We start from the raw sequence: 22,527 nt of genomic DNA on the forward strand, positions 1-22,527 counted from the left end.
TGCATAAATTTTATTTTCTTTAATATGTGTTCTTTGATATTTTGTACTATGTTTTCTCTTTACTGACTAATTGCTTCGGTTTTATTCAGAAAGGGATGATTTTGGTTAAATAATTTCCTATTCTTCTGTTAATAATGAGCGTATGGCATTGGTGGCCGGGAGACCCCTCGCGGGGCGGTTCGGCCGCCGCTCGACAAGTTCTTTAACGCCACTACGGCGACTTGAGAGTGAATGAGGATGAAATGATGATGAAAGACACACAACACCCAGTCATCTCTAGGCAGAGAAAATCCCTGGCCCCGCCGGGAATCAAATCCTGGACCCCGTGCGCGGGAGCGAAAACGCTACCGCAAGACCACGAGCCGCGGACATTGTTCTGTTAATATGGGTAAATGCAATTTTTGCTTAAAAATGTTTACTTGCTACATTGTAACTGCTGATCCACACTTAGGGCTCTTAGCTCATGTTATGGTAAAAGATGGAGTGGTTCCCCTCTAAAACGGAAGTTATTTTAGCGCGCGCAAATTGCGGTTGGTGCGAGTAAAAAGGTGGACATGAGAGTCAGTCGGAGACTAGCTACCGCACAGTTGGCAGCTGGGGACTGGAAATTGCATTGTGCAGGTTCCGAGTGAGGCTTTTAGTGCTTGGATTTATTACACCAAAGCCTCGGGTCGATGAATGGATTTGCCGGCCGCGGTGGCTAGCGGTTCTAAGCGCTTCAGTCCGGAACCGCGCTACTGCTACGGTCGCAGGTTCGAATCCTGCCTCGGGCATGGATGTGTGTGATGTCTTAGATTAGTTAGGTTTGAGTAGTTCTAAGTTCTAGGTGACTGATGACCTCATATGTTAAGTCATTTGAACCATTTTTTGTGTGAATGGATTTAATACAATGCTCTGGGGCCTGAAATTATCATAAAATCTGATGATCGTCACCGTGAAGAAAATAACAGGGCATATCAATTACAACTGCAAGTACATCTGCCGTAATATACTCGCCACCAATAATGCCCAATCACTCTAAGAGAGAGGAGGAATCATAGATTTGGAAAGTGATGGATCAGCACATTTAGTATGTGCAAATACAAGGTAACTCATACCAAAATTTATGTACCTACCTTGATTTTTCCCTATCATAACACCTATCCGGATCCTCTCCTTTTGAATTATTATTTTCGTGTGTTCAGTTTGTGAGAAATGATTATCAAAAAAGAAAGACAGTTATTTGATTAAATTTGTTCAAATTTGAGTGAAATAGGTTACCTAAAATTATTGTGGTTTTTGGTAAAGTCGAGGGAGGAAGTAAGTGTACCTTTTGTGAAAACCTACCAGTGATTGAACTAATTCATTCTAATGTTTTGTGCACGTTTGAAATTAGTTACTTAACTTCTAGTTTCAAAAGTAAAGAACTATGATGGTAACTAATAAACAACAATATATTTTGAAGTTAGCTTTAAAGTAAATGTTGTTAAAGATTGGTTTGAAATGCAATACGTTGTGAACATATTTACGGTAAAATTTATTAGAGAAATGCGTAACAGGTGGGTCAATATTTCAAAAGGATAATTCCAAAAGTTGGCATTATTTAAATTATTCATGAAAGTGTTTTAGTTTGCTTTACAATAGTGGTCAAGATTAAGGGCCCCCTATTGAAAGTTTCTAAAAATACATAAAGTTACTGGATTAAGGAATATTCTCAGTGCTCTTGAAATTTATGTTGAGTTTTCTGCACATTGTATGCTAAAGAGTGTAATATCAGTATATTAACACCAACTTACTGTTTTATTCTTACTGAAGGTAATGATACTATGAAGAACATTATCCACGAATACAGTTACTACTTTGCTTTTAAAGAAAAGTATGAAGTTATGCAAGTGAAATTTAATTGAATTTGTGCTTTGTAGAAAATGTGGGACAAAATAAGACTAGACCCATGCCCAATTTCCAGTTTAGCATTGGCTTGCATTTGTTGTATTGATGAGTTACTCAGGTTTGACAAAGTATTTAAAATTGATGAGTGTAACAGTGTCTTTTATGTTTGGGAGGACAGGCATGTTGTACCATAACTGTTAGTATTCACTTTACCATTTTTTTTTGCTTGGGATTTGGTTCATTGCACTTTCGTAGGAAAGAAGTGTAAGCTGTGTTTCTCCACTAAAGCTGTTTACTTTTTCTATAAAAGGAATGTTACACATTTCTACGCCTAATTATACTGGCGACCGTATTCTGTTTCATTTGAGCAAGTTTCATTAGTTAAAACAGTTTCTAAATGGGATCAGTTACTTTTAGTATGTTTACACAACTTCAGTTTTATGTCCGATAAGCAAAACCCTTGAGGCATTTCACGATCAATTCTGCAAAAATCCTTAAGAGGGTAACATTATACTGCATCTAAATACCATAATTGGTTCTAAATATAGTATCAGTACACAAACTGTTCTGTGTAAGGTGTTATACACACCACCACTCGTCTCCTCCTGGATTGCTGTGACCACTACTTCCACTGACGTCGAATCAATTCTTTTCCTCCTTCTACCACGTTGCACACCAAAAGAACCCGTCTTTTCTAACTTACGAATCATTTTCTCTAGACCACGACTATTTTCAAGCCCATCGGTGTCCGGAACTTATGCAGAGCGATGTGTGCACAGTCATCATTCTTGTAATACAGATTTACAAGCAGAGTGCGATCCGGCATTGAGACAGTCATGGCGAACGTAGCAGACACGAGAGAAGAAGAATCCGTTTTATTTTTTCCTTTATTGTATTTCAATGCCCAATCTGGGGCAGGCTGGCAGCAGCATATGCGCTACTCTTCAGCCAAAAGACAGTAATTGTACAAACGAAGACATTTAAATTAGCAGAAAGGAGAAAATATGGGGTAAATAGATATAAAAAGGGGGAACAGTACGGAAGAGAACAGACAAAAAGGGGGTGACCGTAAAATGGAGAAAAACTGCAAAAAATAGCACATATAACTAAAGAACACAAGGCAAAGTATGACCAGAGCATAAAGGTATCGATGGACTGTGTAGCACATAACAATCACTGACAGTTACACTATGTACAACTCCAGCACACAATTAAAATCACAGCTTTTGACACATGGGAGAACAGCACCAAACACAACACTGACAAAGCACACTGATGACGATGAGCAAACACAGGATCTGCCAGGGGCATGGAGATGAGGGAGAATGGAAGAAGGGAGCGAGGGGAGGAGAGGGGGGAGGCGGATGGGAGGGGGGGCGCCGATGAGGGCCGAGGGAAGGATGTGGGAGAGAAACAGTCGAGGAGGGGGTGTAGGGACTCTGGGAGGGATGGAGGAAAATCCGCTCTGGGAGAAGGAGGGGAGAGGAAAAAGGGGGCCCTGGGGAGGAGGGGGGAAAAGGCCAGGTTAAGCTGGAAGGAAGGGTACATGTCGCAGCAAATTTCCACATCCGGGAGGGGGAGGTGTTGGAAATTGCCCTGATGAAGGAGATGGAGGGTGTGGAGATGGAGAGAGGGAGAGATACAGCAATAGAGGCAAAGCAATGGGTGGTGGTGAGGGGGGGAGGTGGAGAGGAAGGAGGAAACCAGGGATGTTGGGGGGATCGAGGCTATGGACAGTGTAAAGGATGTAGAGATGTTGGAGGAAAAGGAGGAGGTGGGGGAAGGAGATGAGAGGTCATATAGGAGTTGTGTGGGGGAAGGAAGGCGGATATGGAAGGCAAGGCAGATCATGTGGCATTCGAGGATTTGGAGGGCTTCTTAAAAGTGTGTGTGTGTGGGGGGGGGGGGGGAGTAGGTCCAGGCAACGCTGGCATAACAGAGGATAGGACAGGTGAGGGATCTGTAGGTAGGGAGGCTGGTGGAATGGTGCAATCCCCATGTCTGGCCAGACAGGAGTTTCAGGAGGCACAGTTGGGAATGGGCTTTCTGCTGGGTAGTCAGGAAGTGAGGGGTCCAGGTGAGGTGACGATCGAGGGTAAGGGAAAGGTATCTCAGGATGGGGGTGAGCTGGATGTGACGACCATGAATGGTGAGGTAGAAATTGTGGAGACAGAAGGAGTGTTTGGTGCAGCCTATGATGATTCCCTGGATTTCGAGGGGCTGATACGAAGGAACCACTGGTTACACCAAGTGGTGACCTGATGAAGATAGGTTTGGAGGGTGCTTTGGGACTGTTGAAGGGTAGGATAGAGTGTCAGGAAGGCGATGTCATCAGCATATTGGAGGAGGTGGACAGGATGGTGTGGCTTGGACATATCAGCGTTGTACAGGTGATAGAGGAGAGGGGAGAGGATGGAGCCATGGGGGATATCAGCAGTGGGATAAAAGATATAGGAGTTCGTGTTGAGGAGGGTCACATAGGAAGGATGGTGTGAGAGGAAGGAAGCGACCAGATGGACAAAATTGATAGGCAGGGTGTAGGTTTGGAGCTTAAAGTGGAGACTGGGATACTATACATGGTTGCAGGTCGAGGGAAATGAAAATGGCGGAGCGATGGGTGTTAAGCAGGAGGGAGAGAAGATGGATGTGATTAAGGAATTGGTCTTTGGCGGAGAAGGAGGGACAGAAGCCACACTGGGTGATGGGGATTAGGTGGTGTTGACTAAGGTGCTGATGGATACAATGGGAAAGGATGGATTCAAAGACCTTACTGAAAATGGAAGTGAGACAGATGGGGCGATAGGATGACGTGACAGAAGGGGATTAGTTGGATTTGAAGAATAAGAGGATGCGGGAAGTCTTCCTCAGGTTGGGGTAGATGCTGATAGAGAGGATGATGTTATAAAGATTGGCAAGGACAGTCAGGAAGGAGAAAGGGCTTTCTCTAAAGAGGCGGTAGGTGACACAGTCATGACCATGGAGTGTTGCATTTCGACTGGAGGATAAGTTTAATGTCTTGTGTTGTGATTGGAGTGTTGATCAGAATGAGATTTTCACTCTGCAGCGGAGTGTGCGCTGATATGAAACTTCCTGGCACATTAGAACTGTGTGCCCGACCGAGACTCGAACTGAGGACCTTTGCCTCTCGCGGGCAAGTGCTCTACCATTGTAACCGGTGTTAGAACTATAGGTGGCAATGGAAAAATTTCTAGTAAGATCTGGATGTGATAAAAGTGGTGCATTCAACAAAGCATGTTTCAGGTTCATAAATTCAGAATGTGCTTGCTTATCCCAGGACCAAATAGTGTTTCTACCTGTCAATTGACATAATCTAGGAGTGTCTAAAGCAGAGTAATGAATAAATTTACGAAAAAGTTAATTAAACCCAAAAAGCTGCGTAGTTGTTTCTTCGACGTAGGAACAGTAATGTCACGTAAAGCTTGAAGTTTTTCCGGGTCAGGCGCAATGCCCTCTGCTGAAATTACATGTCCAAGAAATTTTATAGAAGTTTTACCAAAGTGCGATTTACTGAGATTAACTGTGAGTCCTTGTGCACGAAAAGTTTGCTACAGTTGTTCAAGAATCAGATTATGTTCAGACCAGTTAGCTTCTGCAATAAGAATGTCGTCTACGTACGTTGTGATTCTGTCTTTAAGTTCTGTCGGAAGTATTGTTTTCAAACCGCGAATAAATGTTGCTGAAGAAATAGTTAAACCGAACGGTAATTAACAAAATTGATAAGTCACCAAACCAGAGAAAAGCCGTGTACTTTCTGCAGTTCGTATGGAGTTGAATTTGTCAAAATCCCGATTTCAAATATAATGTGGAACAAAAAGCAGTACCATGAAATTTCTGTAGAAGTTCTTCTAGTGTCTGTGGGCGATCCGTTTCATTAATAATAATGTCATTGATGTGCCGCGAATCAAGTACGAAGCGAAGTGAACCATCCTTTTTCTTAACGATATAGAGCGGGTTTATGTACGGACTAATTGCCGGTTCAATAATTCCTTGGTCAAGCATAGCTTGCAATTCTTTCTTAACTTGCTCTCTGTGAATATACGGAATGGGATAATGTTTGGTTTTAAATGTGTCGTGCTGTTTAACTTGAAATTCATACGTAAAACCGGACATAGTACCAGGCGCGTTGTCAAAAACTGGAGCTTGCTGTAAAAGAATTTTGCGTAGTTGTGTGCGTTCATCGTCTGTATTTGCACTGCTCTGTTTAACTTTATCAGAAATCATCTGTATAACGTCATAGTTGGCTTCGTCTGGAGTATTATAGTTGTGTACGTACGTATCTGTGAACAATGTGGAATGACAGTCTATGTTACGTGATGCGGAAATGACCTCTGTACGATTAATTGTTTGTTCTTCCGCAGATAAAGAGTGCTGAAATTCTAAAGCCACTTGTACATTTTCATCCTTTAACATTAAATAGGAATTTTGAAATCAATAACTGCGTCGTGTTGTACCAGAAAATTCGTACCTAAAATAACGTCTGTCGTCAGTAAGGGAACAATCCAAAAATTTGAGTGAAATGTATGACCTGCAATACAAAATGATAAATGTGTCTGTAATTTAACATCTACTCCTTTACCAGATACTGCTCCTTTTACTTTCGTTTTGCCTAATGGTAATGTAGGATAATTATTCTCTTTGTTACACTCGTTGAAAGTTTCCTCATTTATGACTGACATAGGAGATCCAGAATCGATTACTGCTGAAAATTTCGATGATCCAATTTTTACTTCAATGACAGGGTGTGAAATGGTTTTTTGAATAACTGGTCTTTCCTGCAAAAGAGTGTCTCGGATGTCGTCAAAAGTAATAACATTTTCGTGAACAAGATTCTCTGTGTCAAAAGCATTGCTTACGTTACTGGAAGATGCAACCTGTACTGTATCTAGTCAAATTCTATCTGATGTGCTATTATTTTCGGGAGGATGCTGCGGCATTTCAACTATTTGTACGGTTCTGTTATTTCTTCCTGACGTATTACGTTAGGGATGATATCTACTGTCTGGTTCATTCATGATAATATGTTGTTGTTGATAAGATCAACTGTTATTAAAAGTACGCTGAAAATTGTGTTCATTACTTTTACGTCTGTCATGATAGTCATTTCTATACCGTGCACTGCGATAGGAATTGAGATGGTGTGTTTTCTGTACGTACTGATTTCCTTGTTGCTGTGCGTTACTATTTGTTGGAGCTGACGCTATACGTGTAGGCGACGAAACATTAAAGCTTGGTTGACCTTGCACACTGCATTGTTGGTTAGGTATGCTAACCGGCTGGCTTTCATGCTCTTGTTGTGAAAAACCTCTATCGTTACCAAAATGTAGTTGCTGATAATTTTGACGATTCTAAAAATGTTGTACATACTGATGATTACAATTTCATCTGTTATTAAAATTACGGTGGTAGTTGTCATTTCGGGAGTATCTAAAGAGAACTGTCACTTTCGGTAAAATTTGTCGTATCAGGTTTTCTTTAGTCATACGTAATCCTAGATAGATCGATAGTTGAAGAGCTGTTTTAATAGATATAAAGGATAGTAGAAGAGAAGGCAGCAGTGCAGAAAACTAAAGATGAAACAGCACTACTACGGCTCGGGGCCCCGTGGACGCTACGGCACATATTCATCGAAGCGTAATAAATCCCCTGAGGTCAATTACGCGCTGCAAATAAATTTTAGCTTTTGCGTTACAGGCAATGCCATTGAAAATTCAGAAGCAAATTGCTGTATCCATGCTAATTCTAGTTTCTGCATTACACGAAATGCTGGTAAAAATTCAAAAATAAATTGTCGTATCCAGTTCAAAGCGTGTACCTGTGCTCTGTCATTTTTAAATACTTTAGATTTCTTTACGGATAAAAATTGCTTGTAATCAGCGTTATCGTCTCTGTATGTTTTAGCAGGTTCAGAATTGCGTGAGAATCTATTTGTCTGTGTCTCTTCGGATTCTAAGTCGCGTGGTCTCTGTAAATTACCTAAGTTACACTGGCTGTGTGAGAGTGACAAACGTTCGGAATGTGCCGTATGCTGAGACGTGTTAGTGAGTAAAACAATTTTCATATCTGTCACTTTAAAACATTCGTCAATTTGGCTATTCTGTTGTTCAAATTTCTTATCGACTTCCGTATCCAGAATGTGTGAAACTTCTGCTGACATTAAATTAAACTCGTCGCGTAACTGTGTCGCATTTTCAGAACATTGTTCAGTGACTACACTACTTTCATCTCTAAGTGATTCTGTTGTGGCTGCATGTGTATTACTTAATTCTTGTGCAACAGATCTAATTTCTTCACTACTGTTACTAGCACAAGCCTTAATTTCCTCACATAATTCTCCTTTAGTATCATGGCGTTGCACGGTAACGGCTATACCCTGCTCACTAAGTTGTTTGTTCTGTTCATTAAGGTTGTCGTGTTTTTCATTCGACTGTTCGAAATTTTCATTAAGTTGTTGTTTGAGATTTTCATTATTTTCATTAAGTTGTTTGAAATTTGCACTATGTTGTAGCAATAGTGCCATAATTTGATCCTACCCAATATTACCTACTCTATTCTCTATGCTGTCTGATGGCATACCTGCAATTGTCACGTTTTCTGTAACCATTTGGTCATTCTGTAATTCTTGAAAGGGTTTGCCAAACGGATGTGCACTGTTAGTCACTACCTCGGAATCAAATAAATCTGTCGTACATAGAGTACACTGTTCATTTTCGTTAGATAAATTTATCTGTTCACAATTCAAATTTTGCAAATCGGGTGTGTTAAACTGGGCAGCGTTCATTGTAACAGAACGTGCCGCGTCATCAATTGTCGTTAAATTAACAGAGGACACAATTGAATTTGTTTGTTCATCAGTAGGATCGAAATCAATATTAGTGGTCGGTACGCACTGATTATCCGTAAATGGAGGACTGTCGCTATTACACTGAGTGTTGCAAGTATTATCGGTCAAGCTATTCGAGTCGGCTATTTCGCTCATTGTACATCGCGATGTACTGTTAACAGTTTTTCGCGGCATTTTTCACAAATCACAATTAAGTACAAAATGAAACAAAGACAATGCAAAATGCAACAAATACAATTACAACAAAGAGCAACAAATTGCCGATGATCTGTGAAAGAAAGAGTGACAAATTAGTAAATGCGCTGCGCCAGATGCAAACTACATTTAAGTAAATAAGAGCAGATATCAGAAGATTCACAAAGAAATACGATCCTGGCCGGATGTCGCCAAGTTAACCTCCCGACCAAAATAATTTAGAAATATGAACCATGAACCAAGTGTAACCTCCGCACAATATTAATAATTAAATGAATTTTTTTAATATAGTAACCTCTGAACAAAACTAATTTTAACGTAACCTCTGAACAAAATTGGGTCCCATTTATAGTCGCTGTGCATAAATGCATTCACATTTAATGTACCCACAAAATTCTTTTCTCATTTAGTGTTAAGTTCGAAACAGAAAAATTCCTAAACACCAAAATAATAATAAAAAAATTCAGTAACCTGTTAAATTTTATGACGACAGCAGCGCTGCGCTTCGGCCCTGTATTCTGAATAAAAAAGGAAAAATTCTTACCTCAATAAAAACTGCAAATATATCTACTCTTATGTAGAAATTTTTCGGCACAGCTTCGTGCAATGCTGGCCTAAATTTTTTCTGATTCTTGGAAGGAATGATCATGCATTGGAAATATTCTTTAAATTGAAATGAATGCTTTTCTTAAAAAATTTATTTTATATTATAAAAATTATTATTGGGGCATTTTTTAAAAAGAAATTAATGACAGTTAATATACATTACTAGATATGCGCAAAGCTGCTTCTTTACCTTCTACAATAATACTCATCCTCCAAAGTCCCGACCAGAGCAGACTGCCGACACGCGCAGGCACGCGTCGACTACTGTCGACTACTGAAGACTACTCAAGACTACTGCTTACTAGCACGGACTGACGACTAATGCCGACAGACGCCGACTCGCGACAACAACTAACTACATACCACTCTCTGGTCAGAGACTCTGCCATGCCTCGCCAATCGCCGGCAACACATAAGTCTTACACCATCTGAGCTACCGAAGCACGACTCATCCCCGGTCCTCACAGCTTCACTTCTGCCAGTATCTCGTCTCCTACCTCCCAAACTTTACAGAAGGTCTCCTGCGAACCTAGCAGAACTAGCACTCCTGAAAGAAAGGATACAGCGGAGACATGGCTTAGCCATAGCCTAGGGGATGTTTCCAGAATGAGATTTTCACTCTGCAGCGGAGCGTGCGCTGATATGAAACTTCCTGGCAGGTTAAAACTGTGTGCCCGACCGAGACTCGAACTCGGGACCTTTGCCTTTCGCGGGGAAGTGCTCTACCATCTGAGCTACCGAAGCACGACTCACGTTCGGTCCTCACAGCTTCACTTCGGCCAGTATCTCGTTTCCTACCTTCCAAACTTTACAGAAGCTCTCCTGCGTACCTAGCAGAACTAGCACTCCTCAATGAAATGATACTGCGGAGACATGGCTAGGCCACAGCCTAGGGGATGTTTCCAGAATGTGATTTTCACTCTGCAGCGGAGCGTGCGCTGATATGAAACTTCCTGGCAGGTTAAAACTGTGTGCCCGACCGAGACTCGAACTCGGGACCTTTGCCTTTCGCGGGCAAATGCTCTACCATCTGAGCTACCGAAGCACGACTCACGCCCGTTCCTCACAGCTTCACTTCTGCCAGTATCTTGTCTCCTACCTTCCAAACTTTACAGAAGTTTCGGTCGGGCACACAGTTTTAATATGCCAGGAAGTTTCTTGGAGTGTTGATTTTGGAGCGTGGCAACTGCCCCAAGTACTGGAGACTAAGAACAAGTGGAACAACTGAGGTATCGGCGCGTTGCATGACGGTGGGGCACTAGAACAATCAAAGTGGGGATAATCAGGGATGGAGAAGACCTCGGAAAGGAGGGAAGCGAAGTGGTTGTGAGGAAGGGGGCGGTCGTTATGGAGAAGGGGATAATGGGGTGTGGAATGGGAACCAGTAAGGCGATGGAAGGCAGACCAGTACTAGTGTACGGGGATGGCGCCAGTAGTGGCTTTTCTTTGCTGCAATAAGTCTCCATATACGTCACTATATTTGCCAGTGGCATTGGAGTGTATTCCTGTCACGAGTTTGCAGGAAGGAGCGATAGAGGTGGCGGGATTCGAGGAGGAGGAGGACAGCCTGTGGAGGGAGAGTGGGGCAGTGGGCGGGGGGTGCTTTTAGTAGGAACATGGGCCTCCACGGCGTCAATAATTACCTTCTGACATAAGGACGAGGCATGCATGGTGTCGTCAGGATGGTGATAGGTAAGAGGATGGCTGTCGACCTGGGTGGCGATGGATTCCCGGTAGGCATCCCAGATGGCGAGATGGTGTTATGGACTACCTTGTGAGGCTATGCAGGGTGGGGAGCCAGAGGTGGATGGTGAGCAGATGTTATGGTGAGAAGGACAGGGAGGTGGTCACTACCTGTCGGGGTCAAGGATGTCGATGGCCGTACGCCCAAGGAGGTTGGTGGAGGCAATGACAACATCGAGGGTGGTGTCGCTTTCGGGACGGGTGTGCTGGGGAAGGGGAACAATGTCACCTTGGATCGTGGGACTGATGCCACCGCCAAAGGGCAGCAGGGGAGTGGCTATGGATGCAGTCACATAAGTGGAGAAGGTGCAGGCAGTGTGGGAGATGAAGTCGTAGGGAAGAGGAGCAGTGGAGTGGACGTTTATACACCTTCAGTGGGTCGTGGGCATGTCAGGTGTTTTCATTTACGTATTCTGACACATGCAGCGCCATCTATTGATCAATTTCACACTATTTTTTTTCTTCTGCCATACGTTTTCCCCCTTTTCCGATAATATTCCGTGGCAATTTGAATCATTCTGACCAATGGCTTTATTTCTACTGCCGTTTCAAAGTTTAACGTTAATTATAATCACCCTGTATTTTACAGTATGCTGAGTGTAAACATTTTTAAAGCTTTGCAGTCTCTTTCAATATACAGCTCAAAATGTGAATAGCGCTCTCAGTCAATATTATTGCACAATACTGAGAATACCGCAAAAATATTAAGTAAGTGAGGTACCCATAATTGTATTTATCCAGACAGTTTCTTATTTTCTGTAAGTATCCGGTGACTGATTTGTTTATAATTATTTCCGAAGACTCTAGTATGGAAAAGTTTTGAAATATAAACTTATATATTACGTATATGTGTATATAATACATTGTAGACGAGAAGTATGTCTATTTCTTTAATTAATAAAATTTATCGATTTTCTGGCAAAAATATGTGAATGACAGAATAGCAAATAGCTACCGGTTAAGACGTTAAGTGATCCGAATGCATAAAATGACGGAAACAATGACAGAATCTTATCACATATTTCGAATATGGTAACGTAAAACTCAAGTAGGATCGTGATCACAGAGTTTGTAAAATCTGTATCATAACAAGATGTATAATTCCTGTGTGTTCACATGCTTTGCCCTCGCTAACTCGCAATCGCATTCTCTTTTTAAGCCGAATTAGACCCCGGGAAGATCTAAATACCAGTGCGTCACGAAGTCTACTGTTTAGAAATTAAAAAAATATATAGAAAACTAAATATTGTTAATATTTGGCTCTACCGTTACCTGGTTTCGAAAAACTGCTCGCTTCATGAGAAAAGCATATAGCAAATAAATTTTTTCTCGTTCGTATATTTCTAGTTGGGGCGCTAACGATGCAGACAGAGTTGTCAAAATTTCCTTTGGTCCAGGTTAATACAATTAGCCACAGTGAATACTGAACTTCTCCATCGAAATATACCATGGCGTGACTACCAATTAATTGTCTTGATTTTATGTAATAGACTATGATAACCGTTCCATGCTTCGCCAAGAATGCAACTGTTTGTCACGGACCGTTAACGATTCTAAACCAAGGTCCATCGCAGTGTATTACACTCTTATTTTCTTATGCATTATATCTGTTAGTTCAGCAATTTCTATCAGGTAGCGGTCTGTTGTTTCTGCCTCCTCTGTAGTAAAGATAAGTTGACTTCAGAAGTTTTCCTTACCTTATTTGTTGCCACAGGCGCGGAACAATTCTTTCCGCTATTTCCAAGAATCGTAGAATGTCGCCAGCTGCTGTCATGCTTTTTATGGATTTTATTTCTGCCCTTTCCAATGGTAGCAAGTTGATCGAATTTTTTTTTCTGAAAAGAATAAATTATATGGAGCGATTACGAGATTATTTCAGCACGAATATCAATATTTCGGTACTTACAATACGGGTTTCCCAGCAAGTTCGGCCGCTATGTCAATAGAAAAATTGTTGGTCACATGGAAATATTTATCTATTCGATAAAAGCAGTAATTAGCTTAGAAACTACATTCTACGAAGTCTCACCTGCCAGCAATGTGTTTTTCTATTTCCATTGACGCCATACTTTTCTGACGCAGATGTTATAGGTTCAGTACTTTTTCTATACATAAATCGATTGTTATTAATGTCGAAAATATCACGTACTAGCTTCAGAATATTTATTTTCGTTGACAGTAGTCGACTTAACCAATTATTTCATTTTCATACCATCCAAAATCGTGCCCGGTTACTGCAGAACCACATTACAAACATTCTGTGCTATTGTCTCACAGATAAAATCCTTACGTCTTTTAATTTAACCGTGGGAGTAGAGCTGTGCTAGAACAGGACTAGATCTGTTCAAGCAGTTGTAATCACAGTTGGAGAAATCTCTGGCTCTACGAGAACTTTCGATCGACGCACAATCTAGCGACTTCAGTTGGTACTTTTCTCCATGACGTCTCACAGCGTTATTAATATAATGTAGATATTAATAAAAATAGCCGTAAGACACATACTGCAGTATATTATACAGAGTGCATGTCACGTGTAAACGCAGCTACTAATAAATACGTAAATGATCACAATCAAGGTTTGATCTGACGCTCGAGCTTTAGCTCGTCCTGCAGTCTAGTGACATCTGTTGGTACTATCTCCGTAACGGGTCTTGCCACTGCTATTTATTCTCGCAGGCGCAATTACAGACAATTTACTACATTTTTTTTCTTTCTTGCTTCAGTTTTAAATCTACGTTAAGTAAGGGATATGAACCAGTGCCTCTTCTGGCATTAGAATTATCTTACACTTTCACTCGATTTTTCGATATGTAAACAGGACTCAAAATTCCCATTAGTAAATGAGTTGATATATATTGTTAGCCTGTAATAACGAAATAAATTATTGTGTAGGGTTCAGAGACGAGTAATATTTTTGAAGAAAATTACTTTTACCTTTGACCGTTGGCTTTAAAGAAATGAAGTCACCATAGATAATCACGTAAGGTTTCCATAATTATTATATAACAATCATAATTGTGAATGACTTCACATACAATATGCGTATATGTTGATTGTATTTATTACCCTTGCCACCCGTGTTTCACAAAACCGTAAGATTTCAGGCAGATCTGTAGTTTGTTTAAATGACACTTTTTCTGTTTCTCGCGATCACTTGTTCTCACGCACTATAAGTGAGGTGTGTGATTGTTCGAGCATTGAAAGGGTGGTCCATTGGTAGTGACCGGGCCAAATAACACACGAAATAAGCATCAAACAAAAAAAAACTACAAAGGACGAAACTCGTCTAGCTTGAAGGGAGAAACCAGATGGCGCTATGGTTGGCCTGCTAGATGGCGATGCCATAGGTAAAACGGATATCAACTGCGTTTTTTTTTAAAATAGGAACCCCCATTTTTATTACGTATTCATGTAGTACGTAATGAAATATGGATGTTTTAGTTGGACAACTTTTTCGCTTTGTGATAAATGGCGCTGTAATCGTCACAAACGTATAAGTACGTGGTATCACGTAACATTCCGTCAATACGGACGGTAATTGCTTTGTGATACATTACCTGTGTTAAAATGGACCGTTCACCAATTGCGGAAAAGGGCGATATCGTGTTGATGCATGGCTATTGTGATCGAAATGCCCAACGGGCGTGTGCTATGTACGCTGCTCGGTATCCTGAACGACATCATCCAAGTGACCGGACCGTTCGCTGGATAGTTACGTTATTTAAGGAAACAGAAAGTGTTCAGCAACATGTGAAACGTCAACCACGACCTGCAACAAACGATGATGCCCAGATAGGTGTTTTAGCTGCTATCGCGCCTAATCCGCACATCAGTAGCAGACAAATTGCGCTAGAACCGGTAATCTGAAAAACGTAGGTGTTGAGAATGCTACATCAACATCGATTACATCCGTACCATATTTCTATGCACCAGGGATTACATGGCGACGACTTTGAACGTCGTGCACAGTTCTGCTACTGGACACAAGAGAAATTAAGGGGCGATGACAGATTTTTTGGACGCGTTCTATTTAGCGACGAAGCGTCATTCACCAACAGCGGTAAAGTAAACCGACATAATACGTGAAAGGTGGCTACACTGAGCCACAGCGCCAGAGATCGCGCCAGAGAGTATTGTTCGGCCGCCTCCACTGGCAGTGATTACTGAGAAGTAGCGGCAGGCAGTTCTTGTCGAGAAGCGGTGCTAGCTAGGCGGTTCTTGTTCAGATGTAGTGGAGAGTTCTTGCCGAGAAGTTGTGGTGGGCACTGCTTGTCGTGAAGTCGGAGTGGATATGTGGTAGTAGGGAGTGTTTGTTCCATGTTTTATGCAGTTATTTGATGGGAGAGATAGCAGATGTTATTCTAATGAAGATATTGTAATGATCAGAGTGCATTTCGTCAATATATATGAAGGTAAAAACCACTATGTTCTGTTATTATTTGTGTGTCTCAAATAATGCATCATTACAGGTTCAGTCAACAAAGCATCTGGCTTGTGTTCTTGTATTAGAGTGTAATTCTGATTTTCTTGCGCAATTATAGTATTTCTAATTTTTTTAATTACTTCAATATAAATGGTACTTGAAATTTCTTGTCTTATTGGAGAAGAACCGCGCCAGATGTGTACGTTGAGTCACACTTCCACATACAGAACAGTTATACTTGTGCTTTGGATTCGTTGGTTTTATAGTTGCTGGGGACTTAATTAATTAATTGTGTTAACGAAAATTTTCATTTCATTCTTTGTTGTTGTTCTAAGCAGTCAGATTGCGTACTAAAACTAGTCAGGGCCAACCGTTTACGATACACAGCGTAATCGGACGTACAGCTACTAAAATTATTTGCATTTTATTATTTAAATTAAGCCCCCATGCATACGCATTATTGGGCAACGGAAAATCCACGATGGATGCGACAAGTGGAACATCAGCGACCTTGGCGGATTAATGTATGGTGCGATATTATTGGAGGAAAGATAATTGGTCCCCATTTTATCGATGGCAGTCTAAATAGTGCAATGTATGCTGATTTCCTATGTAATGTTCTACCGATGTGACTACAAGATGTTTCTCTGCATGACAGAATGGCGATGTTCTTCCAACATGATGGATGTCCGGCACATAGCTCGCATGCGGTTGGAGCGGTATTGAATAGCATATTTCATGGCAGGTGGATTGGTCGTCGAAGCACCATACCATGGCCCGCATGTTCACCGGATATGACGTCCCCGGATTTCTTTCTGTGGGGAAAGTTGAAGGTTATTTGCCATCGTGATCCACCGACAACGCTTGACAACATGCGTCAGGGCATCGTCAATGCATGTGCGAACATTACCGAAGGCGAACTACTCGCTGTTGAGAGGAATGTCGTTACACGTATTGCCAAATGCATTGAGGTTGACGGACATCATTCTGACCATTTATTGCATTAATGCGGTATTTACATGTAATCACGCTGTAACAGCATGCGTTCTCAGAAATGATAAGTTCACAGAGGTACGGGGACTGATGACCTTAACTGTTTAGTCCCCCGTTAAACCTCCCAACAACCACCACCACAAAGGTACATGTATCACATTGGAACAGCCGAAATAAAATGTTCAAACGTACCTACGATCTGAATTTTAATTTAAAAAACCTTCCTGTTACCAACAGTTCGTGTAAAATTGTGAGGCATATGTTTGTGTCTATTACAGCGCCAACTATCACAATGCGAAAAAAGTGGTCCAACTAAAACAGTCATATTTCTTTACGTACTGCACGAATGTGTAATAAAAATGGGGGTTCCTATCTAAAAAACGCAGTTGATATCCGTTTGACCTATGGCAGCGCCATCTAGCGGGCCAACCATAGTGCCATCAGGTTTCTCCCTTCAAGCTAGACAAGTTTCGTTCTTTGTAGTTTTTGCGTTTGACGCTTATTTCGTGAGATACTTGGCCCGGTCACGATCAGTGGACCACCCTGTATAGCTTTGCGGCGTGTAGGAGAATCTCGAGCTCGCTCGAATGAGAGTCAGTTTCATGTAGTCCTACTTGACAGTAACTGCGAATGTTGATCAATGCGCATCGATAATCTGTTGTGGACGACGTAATACAAAGTTGCGTCCGAGAAGTTCGGTAGATGGTCTCATAAATCAAAGAAACAAGTTTTAAAAAACAAATACCTTTACTGGGTTTCAAAGTAATCACTATTAGCTACAACATACTTCTAACACCGACTGTAGAGCCTACGGAAACCTCAGCAAACGCTTCTTGTGGAATCGCTCGAATCACCGTGGTCACGGCGCTGTTGGATATCCGCGTCATTGCAGGAAATGAGACCTGGTATTCTCAGTACGATCCGGAGACGCAGCGACGGTCAGTGGCTTGGTGTTCATCGTCTCCTCATCCCCCAAAAAGGTCGGCTGAAAAAATCCAAAGTTAAGAAGACGTTGGTCGCCTTTTACGACAACTAAGTCCGCAGCACGTGGTCTTGCGGTAGCGTACTCGCTTCGCGCGCACGGGGTCCCGGGTTCGATTCCCTGTGGGGTCAGGGATTTTCTCTGCCTTGTGATGACTGGGTGTTGTGTGGCGTCAGCTGAAAAGGACTTGCAATTCCGGCGGCCGAACACCCCGCATGGAGTCTCCAAGCCAACAATGCCGTACGATCATTTCATTTCATTACGACAACAAAGGCTTGATCCGTCGTGAGTCTCTACCTGATCGAGGTGGAAGGACCTTTAGACAATGCTGGAATCCTGTCTACTGCAGATGAATGTTATGAGATGTTATGCAATATAGTGACTTTGTTTGTAAAGCGAAAGCGTCTAAATGGTGTCTGAAGACACGCCATTCTTCTCGAATAGCAACCTTACCGTTCCCACAGGAATGTATCATACCCTCACTCGTCTTCTCATTCCATTGCGACGAGTATTTAAGGTTGATACCAGGCTCAAGAATGAAATTATTATTGTTAAGTAGGATAAAATACTTTGTGAGTCGGTATAAAGTGTGTTAGAAGAATCAGATCATATTATTGGGCCTATCAACAAATCATCAAATCAAAAATTTGATGTTGTGTAAAACGATTTTTATTTTGGGCACCGCAAGGCCGCAGCAAATACGCTATGTTTAAACTTCGAGAATCAAAATTGTATAGACGATAGAGCATCTTAAACTGAGTAATGGATGTAAATTAGTAATTACTTTTCTATTGATGTAAACAATTTTACGTTTATAGTTATAAGCTAAGCTGTAACCAGCTGTTCAGTGAGACGATCGCCAGAGTTATTCTATGTATTACAAACACAAAGTACAGTTACGAAACAGGTCTCTGTGTTCAAAATCCTTTGTCCCCATTGTTGGCACATGTTTGTAATCAAGCTGTGACTTCCACCAGCACTCTGCACGCCATATTTAACGAGTGCACACTGACGAACCTCTTTCGAAACCTTCAAATCCGACTGTAGGAATATTTGAATATTCCTTTTGTAAGAACGTTGGCCAGCTATCTATAACTTGAACGGCTAATTTAATCTTAGGTTTTTATCCGTCACGCTTAATTTCTTGCCGTATAACTTCTCTCTTCCGGGAACCACAATTTACTGCTCCATACATGAAAGCAATGTCTGCAAGTTCTCATGACGAATCATGCTCCATCTCTCACAACCAGTCATGAAATTTAATACGCTGCAAAATGTACAGTGTTCACATCAAGACGATTAGGTACTGTTTTTCCAAAGTAGGGCCACCAACTGTTGTTTCTTATAAAACATGTAAGCAACACGTGCCTCTGATACACTGTTCATACAAGACGTTCTACCGCTATAACGTATGATTTCCCGGCTATTTATGTGGGCTAGCTTTGTTAAGCTATTGTTGTGGCTTTGACCATTATCAAATCTCTAGAGGGAAGCGGATTTCAGTTCGATTGACGATGGGCCAGGCTTTCGCTGATCTTCCTGTAGCTGTAATTTTTCTGATGGAGGCCTATGTGTCCAACATCGGTGGCAGAGAAATTTCTAGAAGCGGTGCTAGGTAGGAAATGGCCAGTGGAGGTGCCTATATTCTGTTCGTGATTCTGATTGGGTGTGATAATATCACAGAGCTGCTGGAGCTTGTGAAGTTGAGGGCTGGGCCGTCAACGCTCGTGGTATGGAGGTGGCGAGTTATGAGGGCTGTGGGGTGCACCTGGCATATTAAAGCTGTTACAGTTTCGGAACTCTGCTTACAGAGACACTTCATGATCAATGAGGTTGCTTTTCCAATATGGAAATCATACAAAGCATCTGATAGCGTTGTAATAAGCAGTGGATTCTGGTGCCTATCAGACAGCCTGAAATTCCAAACTGCTAACAGCCTTGATACGTCTGGGCATTGAGTCAAACAGAGCTTGGGTGGCGTGTACAGGTAGAGCTGCCGATGCATCTTCAACACGATACCACAGTTCATCAAGAGTGGTGACTGGCGTATTGTGACGAGCCAGTTGCTCGGCCACCATTGACAAGACGTTTCCAATTGCTGAGGAATCTGGAGAGTGTGCTGGCCAGGGCAGCAGTCGAACATTTTCTGTATCCAGAAAGGCCCGTAGAGGACCTGCAACATGCGGTCGTGCATTATCCTGCTGAAATATGGTGTTTCGCAGGGATAGAATGAAGGGTAGAGCCACGGGTGGTAACACATCCGAAATGTAACGTCCACTGTTCAAAGTGCCGTCAATGCGAACAAGAGGTGACCGAGACGTGTAACCAATAGCACACCATATCATCACGCTGGGTGATACGCCAGTATGGCGATGACGAATACACGCTTCCAATGTGCGTTCACCGCGATGTCGCCAAACACGGATGCGACCATCATGATGCGGTTAACAGAACCTGGATTCATCCGGAATAATGACGTTTTGCCATTCGTGCACTCAGGTTCGTCGTTGAGTACACCATCGCAGGTGTTCCTGTCTGTGATGCGCCGTCAAGGGTAACCGCAGCCATGGTCTCCGGGCTGATAGTCCATGCTGCTGCAAACGTCGTCGAACTGTTCGTGCAGATGGTTGTTGTCTTGCTAACGTCCCCATCTGTTGACTCAGGGATCGAGACGTGGCTGCACGATCCGTTACAACTATGCGGATAAGATGCCTGTCATCTCGACTGCTAGTGATACGAGGCCGTTGGGATCCAGTAGGGCGTTCCGTATTACCCTCCTGAAACCACCGATTCCTTATTCTGCTAACAGTCATTGGATCTCGACCAACGCAGCAGAAATGTCGCGATACGATTAACCGCAATCGCGATAGGCTACAATCCGACCTTTATCAAAGTCGGAAACGTGATGGTACGCATTTTTCCTACTTACACGAGGCATCAGAACAACGTTTTACCAGGCAACGCCGGTCAGCTGCTGTTTGTGTATGAGAAATCGGTTAGAAACTTCCCTCATGTCAGCACGTTGTAGGTGTCACCACCGTCGCCAACCTTGCGTGAATGCTCTGAAAAGCTAATCATTTGCATATCGTAGCATCTTCTTCCTGTCGGTTAAATTTCGCGTTTGTAGCACGTCATCTTCGTGGTGTAGCAATTTTAATGGCCAGTAGTGTAGTTAGACAGCGACAGGGCTTTCAACTATATTGACTTACAGTTGTGTTACGTTTAACTCTGTCTCGCTTGTCAAAGCGAGGGTGGCGACCATTATTTATAAAGATCGTGTAAGAATACACTGCCATTGCATAGACTAAATGTAATCTAATCACTGATGACAAAAATGCTTGGTAGCAGATTCGGAAAACACAGGACTGAGCGAGATGGCGGAATGGTTAGCAGAATGGACTCGCATGTGGGAGGTCGATCAAACCTACGTCCGGCCATCCTGATTTAGGTTTGCTTTAGGCAACTACCGGGATGTGTCCTCTGAAAGGGAACGGCCGATTTTCTTCCCCATCCCTAATCCGAGCTTGTGCTCCGTGTCGAACGACCTCGTTGCTGACGGGACTTTTAAGCACTGATCTCCTCTTCCACCTCCTTAAATCATAGGCCAGCTCGTGTCTGGCTGCGATGAGCCACGGGCGGGCTCGGGAAACATAGCGATTCTGTGTCTTATTTAATGACAGTGGTAGAGACGAATGTGTATTTTCAAATGTTTGTACTATGGAAAGCTGGCTGATACTAAAAACAGTGTTTAAACTGAATTTAAATGTGAATTGTGTAATTTAATAGTGGAAGATATCTCATTAAAATTAGACACACGACCAGTAAGACCAAACCGGAGGAGGAGTTTGACACTATAGTCATCAGAAGGAAAAATCGGTACAGTCGGTAGTGTGGTAGAGGTGGTAGAGAAGATAGTTAATCCGAGTGCGCCAATAAACGTTTCCGACTAAATCTGCGACACAGTGCGTTGCGTAATTTTCGCACGTCGACACGGAAGATCATATGCACAGTCGACAGCAACATTTCACGGCTTCAGGTAAATATTTCTGACAGTTGGTCTGTTACAGGAGCGAACCAGGCTCCGCGCGCTGGGGGGTGTCGAAGTGTGAGAGCACCATCCGCCACTAAGCTGGTTGTTAATGTGCACTCGGAGCCAATATGTTACTAACTTCAGTATACGTGTAAACTTGGGTAATAGATCCGTTTATATGAGTGACTTCTCGTGACCCATTTATCTAACTGCGCGTTCCTTTGTAAGTGTAGTGAATTTACAGGGATTTTACGAATGTTAACGCTCGTAGAGTGGATTTTCTGTTGATATTTTTGTTATTTTTAAAACTTTATGGACTGATTATGTGTTTTAGTGATATATGCGTAAAACATGAAGATTCTACACAATGAGCTCTCTGTGTCAATCCAGGGGCGCCCCCATGTTTTCCTCACAGTAATGGCAAAATATTTTCCCCTCGCATGTGGTTTACAAATTTTGAGGACGTGGACATCTGCTCACCATTTTGTCCTATTGGTTACGACATTGCCCTTTTAGTACGTTCTCGATGTTGTAAACAAGCCAACTGTACAGTTACAGTACAATTACGTTTTACATTTTGACATCTTTTTGTTTTCCCATCTACATCTACCTGTACAGGGCTACTCTGAAAATCGCACTTAATTTCCTGGCAGAGGGTCTATCGAGAAAGCTTCACAACATTTCTCTGCCATTCCACTGTCGGACAGCACGCGGAAAAGAACATCTTTCTATTCGAGCTTAGTTTTCCCCTCTTTTATTATGATGATCGTTTCTGCCTATGTAGGTGGGCGTGAAAAAATATTTTCGCAGCGGAGGAGAAAGCT

The sequence above is a fragment of the Schistocerca cancellata genome, chromosome 9 (genome assembly GCF_023864275.1).
Source record: "Schistocerca cancellata isolate TAMUIC-IGC-003103 chromosome 9, iqSchCanc2.1, whole genome shotgun sequence".
In the NCBI taxonomy this organism is placed as follows: domain Eukaryota; kingdom Metazoa; phylum Arthropoda; class Insecta; order Orthoptera; family Acrididae; genus Schistocerca; species Schistocerca cancellata.